Below are 16235 nucleotides of genomic sequence, written 5' to 3'. Positions count from 1 at the left end.
AATTTTCTAGGTTAGATTCTCTGTAGATACAGTAGAAGCACAGGAAAGAAGCAAAGTAAGAAGAACACCAACAAACATACACAAATGTAATTCTCCATCTTTGGAGATGGCAGGTGTTGTCACCACTTACCATATGCTCAGAGGCACATGTTACCAAATTCTTCCAAGCTACACAGGAAGTAGATTGGACTGTGAAAGACCAACCTAAATTGTGTTTGCATTTTTACAAATTTGTAGAGCAGTACAATATCTCAGAGAGTAGGTGAGGTCTCCTGCTCCCCTGGGTCATTCACTATAGCTGCGCAATTTTCCTGCTTTTTAAAGTTTGATAGAAATATCTGTTGGCTATAGGTACGTTCTTAAACCGAAAGGGTTTTTTTGCCTATTAGTGAATAGATTTATAAAACACATAATCAGTTCATGTAATAATTGTATGCAAACACAGCAGAGTTGGAATTTATCTTATTACATATAAGGCAATGGTTCTTAACTTAGTTTTTGAGTCATAGACCCCTTTGAGAATCTGAGGAAAGCTATGGAACCCCATAAATAAATAAATAAATGTTATTGCATTAGAAATTGATTTTTTTTTGTATGCCTGGTTCACGGACCTAGGAGTCCATGAGCCACAGGCTAAGAACCTCTGATGTAAAGTAATTAATTACTTTCTATATAAACAGCAGGTGTAAAAATAAATTTCTTCTTATCTCTTTATACCATCATTCCCTCTTATAGCAAACGAAGGTGCTGAGTGCCAAAAGAAAAGGAGCCAAAACAGAGCCGCTGAGAAAAAAAAGAGGGGGAGATAACATCACGTTTGGGAAACTTTTGCATACATACAAAAATCCATTAAAAAAAACCTTAAGAAAGCAAAAACAGTCTAATGGCAACTTAGCATGCTCAGTAGCCATGGAATGTTGCGTATTACTTGGAGAATGAAAACTTAAGTGGGGGAATGAAATAGTCTGCACAAAGAGGACATGACTGAGGGCCTGGTGTCCTTAACTAGGCTACTCCTAAAAAGAGGTGATAATATGCTGTAACATTTGTTGTAGGTCCCACTTGACCAGTCTGATAGTGCATGTGGGTGGTTGAGTACCTATTAGTATGGAAGTGAAATGAGCCCCCCCCCCCAAAAAAACAAGGCAGTGTTTCTCTCCCTACTGAGGGGAAACCTTAGATACTTAGAGATATAGAATTAAATGTAAATTAAATGGGAAAACTATTATTATTATTATTATTATTAAAAAACACCCGTAACAGAACAGCTTGTCAACTTTCAGGCTGCTTGGAATGTTACTGTGACAGCTGAGAGAGAGAGAAATAGCCGAAATAACTGGCTGGTTCAAGCCCTTACCAGCTTATTGTAAGTATTAATACAAGCAATGACAGCTGATGGCTCCTTGTCAGTGAGGCAGCAGAATCCACTCCAGGTTTTAGTTTACCTTTCAAGCTGTGAGCTTGGACAGCTCCTTGAAAGTTCACACTAAAACCCAGAGCAGATTCAACTGCCCCATTCACATGGAGCCACCTGCTGTCACTGGGTGCAAGATTAGGTTGAGTAGGGGAACTCCATTCCCTGCGCTACAGAGATGAATTCTGGAGCAGATGAGGATATGTTGCAATATTTTGTTACAGGCTCTCTCTCTCTCTCTCTCTCTATGTGTGCGCGCGCACATCTTTCTAAAATAATGCGACAGAACATAGATAGCCAGTGAAGACTTGTGATGAATAACAAAGAGAGAAAACCCTGTATTGTTCATTTCTGGACTACCTCAGTCTAAGAGACCTTAAATCATAGATGATCTTCAAGAGGATCCTTTAATTAGGCATCTATATATCACATTTTGAAATATTATTCAGACCAGGATTTCTTTTCTGCTTAATATAGCCAGAAAACAGAAGACTTGCCTGAAAGTACTCTTGAATTAAGATTAGTAAAGGACCTCTTGAGGTTGTGATTTAGAAGCTATTCAAATTATTTTTAATTACATTAGCATACCGTCCAGTCTGGGAACCAGCAACACTTGATACTGCTGTCCTTGTATGGGAACATCACATTTGTTGTCAGTTTTCTTTCCAGACTTGAAAGTTGTAAAATTGCAAGTAGATAAATACTAAATGTATTTAAAAAATGAAATGAAAAAGAATTTTATGTCTCTGACTTTAAGAGATTTTTGTGACCCTGTAACCAAACTTTGTCAACGCCGTACACCACAAATAAATGTTACTGATTAAGCAGGCAAATTGCTACTCATCCATATGCAGTGCTGCTTAGTACACACCCAACAGAGTACCTTGCTGTATTTAAGTGTGCATAACTGCAGCAGGATCTTCCTGAGGGTGACTCCTGCTCTGTTTGCAGTGAAAACTGGGAACAACAGGCATACTAGAAGAGCATTGTAGCTCTGTTCACTCATTCTAAGTTGGGGGGGCACTGCAGCGGCAGGCCCTACCCCAACGTATGCATCTGTAAAGATGCTCTATATGCATGGGTCTCTGCAGATGTTCTAATGAATGCACATTGGCATTTATTAGTCTTATGAATGCCCACCAGGCATTCATTGTACCCAGATAACATACCAGTACACTGGCATATTGGACACCAATAACCCTGATGTCAGCTATGTCAATCCTCATGGTGATAATTGCTAGTCCAAATGTCAGCAGAGGGAGAAGCAGCAGCCACTGTTCAAAATCAGTGAAGACCGCACCAAACCCCCATTATGAAGGGTACATATTCCACATGGTAGTTCCTTTTCTTATGTTTGGATTGGTGATTGCAGTAACCAAGGAATGGTTACATGTGGAAGCATCCATAGTTAATTATCAAAATAGCAGGAGTAAAACCACTTGAGTGCTCCTAAATGTGGAACATTAATTGTCGGACCAGTGGATGCATTGTGCTAAAATTCACTGGAAAAGGTTCAGCTGACATATAGAAGGAATGGCGAGATGACAAAGTGTACAATGGGGAACCTTCTTTAGAAGGAGAACAAAGTCTCCTATCTCTAAAGAAAACCAGTGCGAGCATATATTTTTACCTTGTTTCCAATCAAAGCTTTAGCAGTGCCACTGAACTTCAATGCCAAAATTCACACTGAGTTCTGCAATAGCACAAAACAGTGTCCCTTGGTATCAGCACATAAGTCATATGGCGCACAATGGGATGGACAACATTTCAAAATGTCAGGGAGGATTTGAGCATTATAAATTTTATGCCAGTCCCATTCTACATCAGGACTCTGTTGGTAAGGAAGCAAGCTGTGTCGCAAGGCTGAGACCGACAGACATTCCTTTCAGATCAATGTGATTCTCACCGATGAGGGCTAATATGCACAGAGTATTAGTTTTTAAAGAGTCAGACTCACAGATCTCTGAAAAGCCTGTGGCAGCTATGCCTGGGAAGTATTAAAAAGGCTAAACTCTATTAACACCCCCACAGTTTTCTCTGAAGGAAAAGCTGCAAGTATTACATGAGACAGAGATAATCAGATCAGATCAGATCCACAACAAATGAAAATGCTAATGAGATCTGCACCACCTAAGTGTCTTTCCAGAGTAAACACAGCCGTGATGGTTAATCTGCCATATATGGATTTTTCCCCTTTCTCCAAACAAACAGGGGCATAAATTATTTTAGGGGTGGGGGAGACTTTTAACGAGATCTGTGACCTGCTCTTAATTAGAATAAATGCAATATATAACACTGGGTGATTATCTTATCTGTCCATCAAAGCAGCAGTGGCTAACCTCCAGTCTGGGGGCCTCCTCTGCCCCCCCCAGCAAATTTTGCCCCCCTTGACATCTCTCTCTCTCTCACTCACACACACACACACACACACACACACACAGAGAGAGAGAGAGAGAGAGAGAGAGAGAGAGAGAGAGAGAGAGAGAGAGCACTTTGGGGTGGATGGAATCCAATGTCCTGGAGGGGGTGTAAATTGCCCTCTTCATTGGATGAGTGCGGAGGGAGCAATAATATCCTTTGTCAGCTGATGTGCATAGATCAACTAAGAAAAGAGCTGTGTTTCTCTCTGTGTGTGGAAGTGTGTGAGAGTGTGGAGTACCCACACCAGTCATTCTTTGGTGCGTGTGTGTGTGTGAGAGAGAGAGAGGTGCCGATACTCATATCTTGATAAAAGTACCATAGCACAAAATGGGCAGCCAAAAAAAGGTGCTGGTATTCCATATCAGTCAGTACTGTCACAAAAAAAGCCCTGGCTGGGGCAGATGGGAACTGTAGTTCAAAAAAGTAACTTTTCCAAGCTCTGGCCACACCCACCACTGGCATATGACCCTTGATGGGTTGGCCAAGAGTGAATGGGGCCCTTTGGCCAAAAAATGGTTGTCTAGTCCTAAACTAAAGGCACAGCCAAGCTTGTCTTCAGAGGCTATGTGCCCAGGGTTGCCCAGAGCATCAGGACCTGTTGCAAGATATCAATAAAGTTGCTGCCTGTTTAAATCCAGTATGGTGTCCTGTTCTAGCTGCTTATATTTGAGACAGTCGTGCTGGATTTAAACAGGTCACTACTGATGACCTTGCAACAGGTTAGGTTAGGGTCAGATGTAGATGAACTTGTTTTGGACAGCAACACCATGAGGCACATAGCCCTTGGAACTCAGCTGTACTGTGTCTTAAGTTGATTAAGCTACCAATTAAAGCTTGAAGCCCTGCAGTGCTGGTAAATCTTTATGTGTTGGGGCATAATAACTGCTATTTTAGAAAACATCACATATGTATACGTTTCTGTAGGCAAAATCTAGTTTTGAAATCAGGACTCAAGTTTTCCTTACTGAGGATTCTGACTATCTCCCTAAAATGAAGGAATGAAGAACTCTCTATGCACCTGATGTAACCAAGTTAAACACTTTGTTCCCTTTAATTAATTGGAAATGTTGGGCATTTGTTGAAGCATTCCCCATGGAAATCAGTGGGATAGGATTTTGAAGTGCTTAATTGTGGCTGGATTGTGCCCATTACTTGTAAACGTTAGTTGCATTCCTGTATGAATAGTGCTCTCTGATGTGATGCTTCAGATCCTTCTGAGTTTCTTTTCTTGCTTTCTGTTCTTTAAAGGCCACTTTAAATAAGCAGGGAAGCAGCCAGAAGATCACCAAGAAGAAGGTGTTTAAAACATCAAGTGGAACATGAGACTCACATCTTATGAAGCTCCCAAGATCTTTTCTGAGCACTCTTAACTGCACAATAACATGTACCCCCAACCATTTTCTCCAGCTCTTTCTCAGAGGCCACCATAATTTAATTGCATTCACATTAGTTTTGGCTCACATTCGTTATTATCTCCTTAAGTTTCATTGATGGGGATTGTACAATTCCATGATCAGAGGCAGCCTGCCACTAAGTGTTATTAATATCATGCCGTGCTTGTGGGCTTTCTAAGCATTTGATTAGCTACTGTGGGAAGCCATATGATGGAGTAGATAGTGCTTTGGTCTGATCCAGGAGGACTCTTTTATGTTTGTTTCATCTTTGTTCTCCTTTTTACATTATTTCACTGGAGACTCTTTGTCTTCCACTCCCTATAACTTTGGTGCTTTCCATGCAAATCACATGATATTTGTCAGCCTTCCACCACTACTTCAGGGCATCAGACCAGAGACCCCATTTGGTTGCTGGGAGATTTCTTGCTGATGCTGAAGTAATGTTTCTTAGCTTCAGAGTAGAGAGTTGGCCTATCTTACCAGTTTCACAGGTCTCTGCCCTCTAAACTTTGCGCAAAAGGCTCAAGGACTGTACCTACAGTATTTGCAATGCAATGCAATAATCCTATCAGACTCTGTAATATATTCATTTGCAAACAAGGTCACCTACATGAAACCAATATGAGATAAACAAAAATCTTTTCCCCCACAGACTGAAAATTGCTGAGGGTCTTGGCTCATCGCTTAATGATTTTTCTGCACTATGCTAGATGCTGTACGATCTCTAATTGTATTTTTATTGCTTCTTTTATTTCTTACAAATTGTATTTTACTGGATTAAAATTTGAATCCATAAATACAATTCAATATTGCATATAATAAAATGGAATATAAGAAATAAAAGAAACAATAAAAATACAGCTAAAATCAATATGAATATTTGATGCAATGGATGTGCCGTCTCCCATCTTCAACCACACAGCCTTCAGCCACTGGGAACCGCCTGAATGAAGCTCACAGACCACTGATGGTCTGCAGACCACAGTTTGGGAACCCCTAACTTAAAACAAAGGTGAGAAACTAAAACGAATGTGTCCACATTAGTATTGTGTTGAAAGCTAAAGTGAAAGTAATGTGGGTACAGGGCCAGGGCCAGCCATGACTGGGCCCTTGGGCACCAGCCTGCCCCAGGTCCGTGGTGCTGTAGCTCAACCCCCCCTACAGGCAGCGCAGGGCTAATGCTCACCCGCATGTCCCACCTACCTCTCCTGTCCCTGTGAACGATGTGTGTGCTGTGTGCGCATTCCTACCATCAACCAAGATGGCAGCGGGGTCATCAGCCCCTTAGGGAAGCCCTCACTACCATCTTGGTTGATAGCAGTCATGCACCCTCGGCGTGCATCTCATTTACAGGGACGGGAGATGTAGGTGGGACATGCATGCTGGTTTATTGAAGCCTGCATTGACTGTATTGTGGGGGGTGCCTGGGAGCTCCCTCTCCATGATCCATGGCAGGGTCAGGAGATGACGCTGCTGCGGAATGGGACTGCTACCCTCCCACCCTAAGGAAGGGCCCTTTAGGGGCCCTTCTGGGCTGCAGGGGCTCTCAGCCAGGGCCTGACCCGGTCACCTTCTGTCACTAGCCCTGTATGGGTATATTAATTTACTTTCACTTTGGCTTCTGAAACGGATCTGCAGTAGGCAAGGCCTGTTGAAATCTCAGTGGTCAGATGAGTTGCTGGATAAGAATCTCAGCAGCCTGAGGACAGGACTTCAGTGTCCCACACATCTGCTTGACCCTCATAATAACTAGCAGAAGCAAAATAAATTTAGCAAAATATAAAAAGCAATGCAGTTATGCCTAATCTACATCATCAGCCAACTTTTTCCCCCCACAGGATTTGGGTTTTCTTGGTCATCCTTTGTTGTTGTTGTTATGTGCCTCCAAGTCAACTACGACTTATGGCAACCCTATGAATCAGCGACTTCCTACGCACAGGAAATAGTAGATAAGAGTGGGCTGGTGGGAGGGATGAGCAAACTTTTCCATTTTTGTTCCTCATTTTTGCAGTCTTAAATTCAGTTGTTCACATTTCCACATCAGTTTGCAATTTTTTTTCAAAAAAGTCCCCATAAAAATTCATCACTGAATTTATCCTAATATACACATGTTAGTGTGCAATTTTCCCTAATACACACATTTTTGAAAAGCAATTTCCCCTAATATAACACATTTCTGTAAGTTATTTTCACTAATATATACATTTTAATGTGCACTTTACCCCTGTATATGCATTTTTTAAAGTAGTAGTAGTATACCCATTTTTGTACACATTACTTGGCTAGAAAACTGTACTGCAAAATTCATAGAAATGCCGATTTCTAAGGATAGCTGTTTTGGTTCATGTACTTTTTTGGAAAATGTTGTTTGCCTTTAAATGTGAACTGAATCAAATTTCTCCCCCATCCCTACCTACATCTAAACTTTTATGGTCAAGCGCAGTGATTTGGAATTATGGCAATGTTTTTTACGTATCCCCACCTCTAGATTCATGAAAACCTTAACACCTTTTTGACATCTCCCGGGGGGGGGGATTGAAAGTACAGACACATATTGAGTTGCAACTGTGTGCAGTTCATTTGTATCTTTCATCATAAGCTGAAGATGTCAAGTTGCTGTAACCAGGTATATGATCAGTAACTGCATTTTATCACCTTGCCCTGCAGGGGAAAACAAGATAGGAGGGAGCAGTCAGGTTGCATAAACACCTATGTCCCTGTGGAGGTAAACATTTCTGAAGGAGTTAACAGAAATATCTTGCATTGGTGAAAACATTTCTCTGTGTCAGATGAGTTGGACAATCAAAATCAACATTTTTTTTCATCTTCTCTAATATACATGCTGGCTTACTAGTTTTCATTTTTCATTTTGTTTCTGAATGACCTGCAGCTGCCAGACACATAATACTGTTGGAACTCTTGATGTGCTGTGTGTTTGATAACGTCCTAGTTTTTGTGTATGCACCACAACACCTGTGATCAAAAGTGGCATTCTTCCATGCACAAATATGCTAGCATCTGGAATACAGCACAAGGAACGGTGGGGTGACCTGACCACTTCAGGAGGGCAGCCCAGGCCCCTGCTTTAAGATCTCTAGGCCGCCTTCTTTTGGAAATGTATCAGGCAAGCATGGAAGTGATAATTCTACCCAGTTGCTTTTCATGAAGTAAACCTGGGGAAAGGCTACAGCTCAGTGGTAGATTACATGTTTCCCATGCAAAAGGTTCAGTCTCTGGAATCTCCAGGGAGGGCTGGGAAAATGTCCCCTGCCTGAAACTCTGTAGAGCTGCTCCTAGTCATTGTTGACAATAGTCAGCCAGAAAGACCAGTGATCCGAGTGCAGCTTCCTAAGTTCCTATCTTCCATTGTCTTGGGCCAGTGTAAAGGTACTGAGACTCAAACATGCACATGTTCAGAGTAGTGGCTTTTTAAAAATAGAATTGGCAAACTGATGGTTTTTTGTTTTTTCTCTTAACATATCAGGAATACAAAAGCAGTTGTAAAGCACAGAATGGGGTGGTTGGGCAGAAAAGAAAGGTTAATTGTGTGCTCTAGAAATGAAGTTATACACATGACTGCCTGGAGGATGTCAAACTATTAAGTCCAGGGTATAAAATTAGCTAGCTGCATGGTTTGGCTGCAGCCAGGTTCTAACTCACAGCTATTTTATGTGTTTGTAAGTGCAAATAGGGACATCAGTGTCTACTATTTACTGAAACACACATGGGGGCTTGCAGAACTGTAGGGACTCTAACCAGAAATGTACATGATTTCTGTTGTACAAAACCCAACAAACTGTAGCACATTTCTTGATCCTAGGAGTGCCTGTATCCTGCTAGAAACTAAGCTTGATTATTCTGCTGAGAGCTAGAAAAGCTTGGAGTTTTGCAATACTGGTTTTTAAAGCTTAACCCAAAGGGCATTGTTAATATTTTTGTTCCTTTAGTGCCATATATGTATATGTGCACACATATACACACATATATCATATTTTACATTGCTGGAAAACTAGATCATTGAAAACTGATATCAAGAACTATTGGTACATATTAGACACTAAGAGCATCATACCCTCTCTGCTGCTCTTATGACAGGGGTTACCATCTGTTTGCACTGTGTTGCATGTCCTGTCTTGGCTATCCCCTTTCTTTATCTTCCTTCCTGCCTGCAATCTGTAGGCTTCTAAATGGTGTGCTGCAGTGCATTCTCTTATCAGGTGCAAACTCCATTATACTTACTGGGTTCTTTGCTAATATTATTATCTCCTTGAGATCCAGCATGAAGCATTGGATAGAGTAATGCACCTGAGTTTGAGAACCATGCTTGGATCCCTTCTCAGCCATGAAGCTCATTGAGTGATCTTGGACCAATCAGTATCTCTCTGCCTTTAAAAAGAATGATGCTGCACTCCGAAGAAGTCATTGTGGAGATCAAACAGGGTGAAAACTCATTGGTAAGGTGAGATCTAATGTTATAAATACTTCTTTGCCCTTTCCTCTTTCCCCCTGCAGCTTCAGCATTCCACTCTTTACAGCTCTTCATATCCATTTTTCTCAGATCAGTATGCAGGTAAATGTGCCTATGCTGTTTGGGTGCTGCTGAACTACTTATTTATATATCACCCAATGACAGAAAAAACTCTAGGCAGCTAAAATAGAGGGAAGGGTTGTACAAGATCAAACCCCAAAACTTCAAAATGGCAGAGGTACCCCAGAAAAAGGGTTTGGCAAAGAGAGTGCAAGGTAGATGGAGACAGGGGCCATAGATGGTCTCAGGCTGCACATAGATGTAGTGCTGGCCACTAACTTGGATGGCTTTCAAAGGGGATTAGACAAATTCATGGGGGATAAGGCTATCCATGGCTGATAGGCATGATGGCTATGTTCTACCTGCAACAGGTGAGGCAGTATGCCTCTGAATACCGGTTGCTGGGAATCACAAGCGGAGAGAGTGCTTTTGCACTCTGGTCCTTTTTATAAGTTTCCCATAGGCATCTGGGTGGCCACTGTGAGAACAGGATGCTGCACTAGATGGGCCTTTAGTCTGATCCAGCAGGACTCTTCTTATGTTCTCATACAGCCATACCTGGAAAGAGGTGTGGATGCAGGTTTATCTGCTGCAGGCTGTGTTCTGCTTCCTCTGCTTGCTTTCCTAAGGAAATCCTCTGAACAGAATGCTGATTGCTTCTTCCCTTCCTTCTTTCCTCCCATGCTTCAGGTTGGTCTTCTTCACTGGATTTTCCTGCCTCATGTGCCCTGCAAATTTATCTGAGTTTTGTTCTTTGTTCATCTTTTTAAAATCATTTTAAAAACATTATTGAAAAAACCACTCCAACAACATGAAACAGGAGGATGGTAGCTTCATGATGGACACAGAGGCCAGCCAACTAGTCCTATACACAACCTTTCTTTATTTGTTACATTTATATCCTACCTTTCCTCCAAGGCACTCAAGGTCAAGGTCAAGATCATGCACATGGTTCTCCCTCCATTTGTCCTTCATCTCAGCTGACCATCAGTGCTGCTACTTTACACAGGAGAAGACCAGAAGCCGGTTTGTAAGTAGCTACATTAGGATAAATAGACTTGAACTAAAAGGTTTATTCAGTCATTTTTTTTTGAAGCAACATTCTGCCTTTTCCGTTTGCCCTTTTCCTTTTTTTTATTCTTAACAAAGGTCACTATAATTTTGCTGCTGGGGTCTTGGATGCATTTGTGCCAAAGCTCTAAAGGTTCTTCCAACCTGTCACATGCCTAGTCACTTGGTCCATGCTGTGTGTGAGTCTGCGTGGGGTATGGCAGAGAAAAGCAAGCCACACTGGGGAGAGACAGGTAAGCTGGATGCTATCACTGCTTCCTCTTGTAAGCTGAGTGGGTTTTGACAGAGAAAAACAAGCCAAAGTGATCTCCAGGGAGGGACAAATGAGTTGGATGCTATCTCTGCTCCCCTCAGTAGGAATGTGCCTGGGATGTCTGGAAAGCACTCCTGTCCAGGGCTAGAGGGAGCCTAAAGGGGTGTGGTGGCAGCGGACTTAGCTTTTGGCATGACTGGCCTACCTAGGCAGGCTGTTGTGGAAGGAAAGAAGTAAGAAGATTTTTAACACCCCCCCTTCTGTTACACCGCCCTTCCTCCCAAAGGACCCCAGGGTAGCAAACAATTCAGTGATAAAATAATACAATAAAAATGAAAATAAAAGCTCATGTAAAACAGTAAAAATCATTAAGAATATCTAAAAACATATAAAATACTCACATACCTTTATAGTTAATAATTTTAAGATTGCAGATACAGTATGTTTCAGCCATAAAATGCTTTGGTAAACAGGAATGTTTTAAAATCCCTCCTGTAAGTTAATAAGGAGAAACAGATGCATCTGAGGGAGACAGATACATCTCACTAGGGAGGACATTACACAAACAGCCACCACCAGAAAGGCCCTGTCTCTGTTCACTGCCAACCAGGCAGCACCACCAATAGGGCCTCCTCTGCCGATCATTCATAGGGCCAGAGATGGCTGATATTGGGGGAGGTGCTCTTTTAAGTGCTTGGATCCCAAGGGCTTTGTACTCTAGTAATAACACCTTGAATAATAAAGGCTGGTAGCTCATTGGCACTTGGGTGCAAACCCTGTTGAAGGCAATGGGATAATATTAAAGACTTTTTTTTTTCTGGGTAAAACATTGCTGTGGTGATGGAATGGCTACACTTTACCAAACTAGATGTGATTTGAAATGCATGCATGAATGTAATGAACCAAAGATTCCATACCTTATAAACAGCTGCATCTGCTGAATCAGTACTGAGGCACACAGGATGGGGGCTTAACCCTTTTCTGCTGCTGGCCTCCATATGAAAATTCCCCCCTAAAGTTGCTGTTAACAGATGTGGAATACAACAGTCTTTTAAGAAGTGCTTCCATATGTTCCCTGCAGCAATTTGGGCTCAGATGATGACTGTACAGTTCATTTAAACAACAGTCTCCCAGAACATCCATCTTTTCATCCCTGTAAGCCACAGATAATCTTGTTGGTTGTTTTCAGTTTTCCAGCTGACCCGGAAACAATCTAAATGAACTAATTCAACTCACAGAAATTAATAGAGCAGCAGACTGGGTAGTGCAGTATATAGTGCAATTTCAGACTGCTGTGAATGCATACTGACACAAAAACAAAGGTGATTTCAAACAACAAACACTGGTCCTGATGCAGAGGGCTCAACCAAATCAAGTAAATGGAAAAATCACAGTGTGACAAATCTATTCCATGCAACACATACTATACCTTCCACAGTGATGGGGGGAATCTAATATGTAAAAAATGAATGGACTTCCACTCGTGCAACAGGACTTCCCCTTCCTTCCCTCTGCAGCCCCTGCACACACCCTAAAATCTGCTCTGGAAGGCCCCCCAACTCTCTGGTGCAGCTTTTGAGGGTGTGGGGAGGGCTGCAGGGGGGAAGAGAGGAAGGGAATGTACCATCCTGAGAGTAGACATCTGCTCCACTCATGCAACAATAGCACTGGATACAATCAATTGTTTGTGCAGTACAATTATAACATATGTAAAACAGTTGAACATGTGGCAGGAAAAGGTCTAGTTGAACTCTTTCAAAGAAAAGAAACTCCTGAAACAGCAACTTGAAATGTATGAAATGACACAAAAAGAAGCAAATCCCTAAAATGGTGTGTATGTCACTACCTCATAGTGCGGGTTAAGAATAAACTGGGTTATTGTAATGCAGGGTTACTACATGCCTTTTGTTTACACATAAACTTCCTGTGCATGTACACATGAATACCACTAAGCACAGACTCTATACATGTACACACACTGGGATATTTAACATGGAGATACAATGTGGCACAGAAAAATTAAGGTTCCCAGAAGGGGAAAATAAGCGGAGACAATGAACTAGAATATAAGAGTACTTGAATGCATGGCTTGTCACAAAGATAGATGGTAAAATACATGTATAGTTTTCAGAAATTAAAATGAAATGGTTGTGTTACACAGCAATGAGTAGTGGAGGCATGTACCCTTACAGGCCAAGCAGGAAAGAAGAGCACCATTAGCCCCACCCCCTAGAAGGACACAACTCCCCTGGCTCTTTGAGTGTTTACAGGGAACTTCAGAAGTACCTAGTCTGTGGAGACAGTGGACACTGGTGGCTCCAATGTCAGTGGGGCAGTGAATCCACTTTGAGTTTTTCTCTCCATGCCTCTCCCACAGCTACAGTTCCCAGAATTCCCTGGGAACGGGATTGATTGTTAACCCACACTGGGAATGGAAGCTCTGTGAGGGGTAGAGGGGCATCCTAACAACTCTCAGCATCCTTTATAAACTACAGTTACCAAGATTCTTTGGGGAAAGCAATCACTGTTAAAATGGTATAATACTGCTTTAAATGTAAGGTGCAGATGTGGCCGTAGTGTGATGAACACTGGATATTACCTGTAAGATGTACTCTTGGCACATAGGATGGTGATCAAATCAGGCTCTTCATTTATAAACAGAATTAGTTAAGGCTGCAATTCCATACCCACTTACCTGGTTGTAAGCCCCAATGAACTCAGTGGAACTTACTTCTGAGTAGACATTTATAGGACTGCACTGTTAATCACTTTATTACTTCTTGTTTGATAAGGATGCTTAATGAGCTTCTAAGATGTATTTGTTTACGGTGCTTGCCAAAAGAACAATAAAAGGAATCTTTTGATTATGTTTTCTGGTCACATCAAAAGCTATTCATATATGATTGCAGGGAGAAGATTAACACAGCATTATGTTCCAAAACTGTTTGAGAGAAGCCTGTAATGAAGCATCTTATTCAGCTTGATGATTCCCCACCTCCTCCCCAATATCTTTCTCCAGAGTATCTTAATTTCTCTTTATCTCAGCTAAGGCTGTGAACAAGTTGTTTCTGGTTTTAATCAAACAGTATCCAGAATGAATTGGTGCCTAACAAACAAACAAAATGAAAAACAGCCGGGTAGCTTAATTTAATGTAAAGACAGAGGGGAAGACATAAGACATGACTGTGTTATTATCAGCTTGCTCAAAGGAAGTGGCTACACGAAAATTAAAACACTGGGAATACATGACTGTTTTCCTACTACTAAAAAAACAAGCACATTCATTATAGTATGGAAAGGTAAACTACACCAGCATCTGCAACTGAGGTTATGTTGGCTGGGCCACAGCGTTAAAGGTCCGACAACAAAAGGGTGGCCGTTTAAGATGCCCAGTGTGGGCTGGACAGTGCCAGTACTTCTACTAGTAGCAGGTAGTCTTGAAACTGGCAAGATAGTTTCTTTCTTGTAAATGCACAGGGTCGAAGGTTCTTACATTCTCCCCTTTGCCTGTTGGCTAATGGTTGGAGATCCCATGCAGGAATTCTTGGGACTTGGGAGATATCAGGAAAATAACTGGGAGTTCAACAGCACAGTATCTTTATAACATTTATGTTTTAAACATTTTAACACTTCTTAAACATCTTAACACTTTGAATGAATACCTATAGCTGGTCTTAGCCATTAAATCAGAATCATATAAGTTACATTGCAATATATCTTATGACTTCTATCTTACCTTTGTCAGTACCTATAATTCTTATCCAGGAAATGCATATTTATCTCACTCACAATGTGGGAGTCAGGCCTTGGATTGTCGGCAGCAGCTGCAGGATCTTCAGTCAGGCTTAGATGCCTGGTAGCTTGCTGTGCAAACTCCTCTCCTTTTATAGGCTTTCTGTTGTTTGACAGGAGGCTCTGAGGTCATGACTCAGACTGTGGTGCATCAGTCCCAGACGCACTTCTGCCTCCTCAGTGGTCTTGCAGGTGTCCCACAGAGGGCATTCCATTCCCACAATGATGCACCCTATTTATTAGTTCTGGTTATCCTTATCTCTGTTTACTACCGGCTTCGCAGTCTGCCTGGAACATTGGCTGCTCTGCAAATTCCATTTCCTGAATCTCCATATAAGGCTGTCCCTCCCAGAGGCTCTCAGACACAGTTTTAATGATGATACATAGTATATAATAGTATTTATCCTTACATTTGAGGGCTCTTTTGTGGGCAAATAATAAGCCATAGGGTACAGCCCATAAAACTGTAGTGATGGCGAGGCGCTTACCTGACCTCCTGGAATATGAGTCACTGCTGCTTACTGAAATGGGCAAGGTGGCAGAGAGGGCAGCATGGCGCAAATGCACAGGCATGAGTGCATGGGCTGGTTCTAGATGACGTTTGCACTGTGCCCCCCCCGTCACTGCCTTGCCTCTCCCCCTCTCAGTAAGCAGCAGTGACTCATCTGCTGGGAGATCAGTTAAGAGCCCTGTCCTCCCTACACACACCATCCGCTACTTACCTCTAGTGCCACAGTACAATTACACAGGAGTCTACATTAGGCTGCAGATACACTAGCTGCTTCAAAAGCAGCCAGACCATTTTCTCTGGCTGTGTTTTGACTGACACTGCCCACGGCAGGACACATCTCCCTTCCCCACTGCTGATTAGGACCACCCACAGCAAAGCACTGGGCCAATCACTGTGTCTGCCTGAGCCTACAGCAAAGCATTTTCATTGGACACACCTGGAGTGACAATGGGGTTGATGGCCAATCAGTTCTGAAGTCTATGTGAAGCTGAAACATGCTCAAGCTGCAACCTCTGAGGTTTTGGAGTAAAAGGGGATGGAGTTTGACTAGCATTGTGCTTCCCCACATTCAGAAAATGGAGATGGAGACACCCTGAAGTCAGGAGAACAGCACGTGTGACTCTACTCTTATATAGCAATCAGGCCAAATATTGTGGCGTTATCGATGTGACATTTTGTTCTGAAAATTCTAGGTGACTAATCTGGAATCAACTAGGGTTTTTGACGAATCCACTATACATTTCACAGACACATTATACATATTCAATTTATATCCTCTCCCTCACCACACATCATCTCAGAGCAGTTCACAACAGTATAAGTTGCAAAAATAAAACAAATGTTATATATAA

General features: G+C 42.0%; 1 long non-coding RNA gene across 2 annotated transcripts; it reads right to left on the bottom strand.

Annotated features, from left to right (window-relative positions):
• Window positions 1–7393: 7393 nt before the first annotated feature.
• On the bottom strand, window positions 7394–14962 carry LOC133384402 (uncharacterized). Of its 2 annotated transcripts, XR_009762548.1 has the most exons (4): window positions 14818–14962; window positions 11999–12102; window positions 10316–10485; window positions 7394–7890 (listed from the first exon to the last, which is right to left on the bottom strand). It is a non-coding gene; the product is annotated as an uncharacterized LOC133384402 (long non-coding RNA). The 2 variants fall into 2 exon arrangements; XR_009762549.1 differs by lacking the exons at window positions 11999–12102; window positions 14818–14962 and adding an exon at window positions 10664–10988.
• Between the last annotated feature and the right edge of the window lie 1273 nt (window positions 14963–16235).

Source organism: Rhineura floridana, chromosome 4 (genome assembly GCF_030035675.1).
Source record: "Rhineura floridana isolate rRhiFlo1 chromosome 4, rRhiFlo1.hap2, whole genome shotgun sequence".
NCBI lineage: Eukaryota > Metazoa > Chordata > Lepidosauria > Squamata > Rhineuridae > Rhineura > Rhineura floridana.
This window is presented reverse-complemented; position numbering and strand designations above follow the sequence as displayed.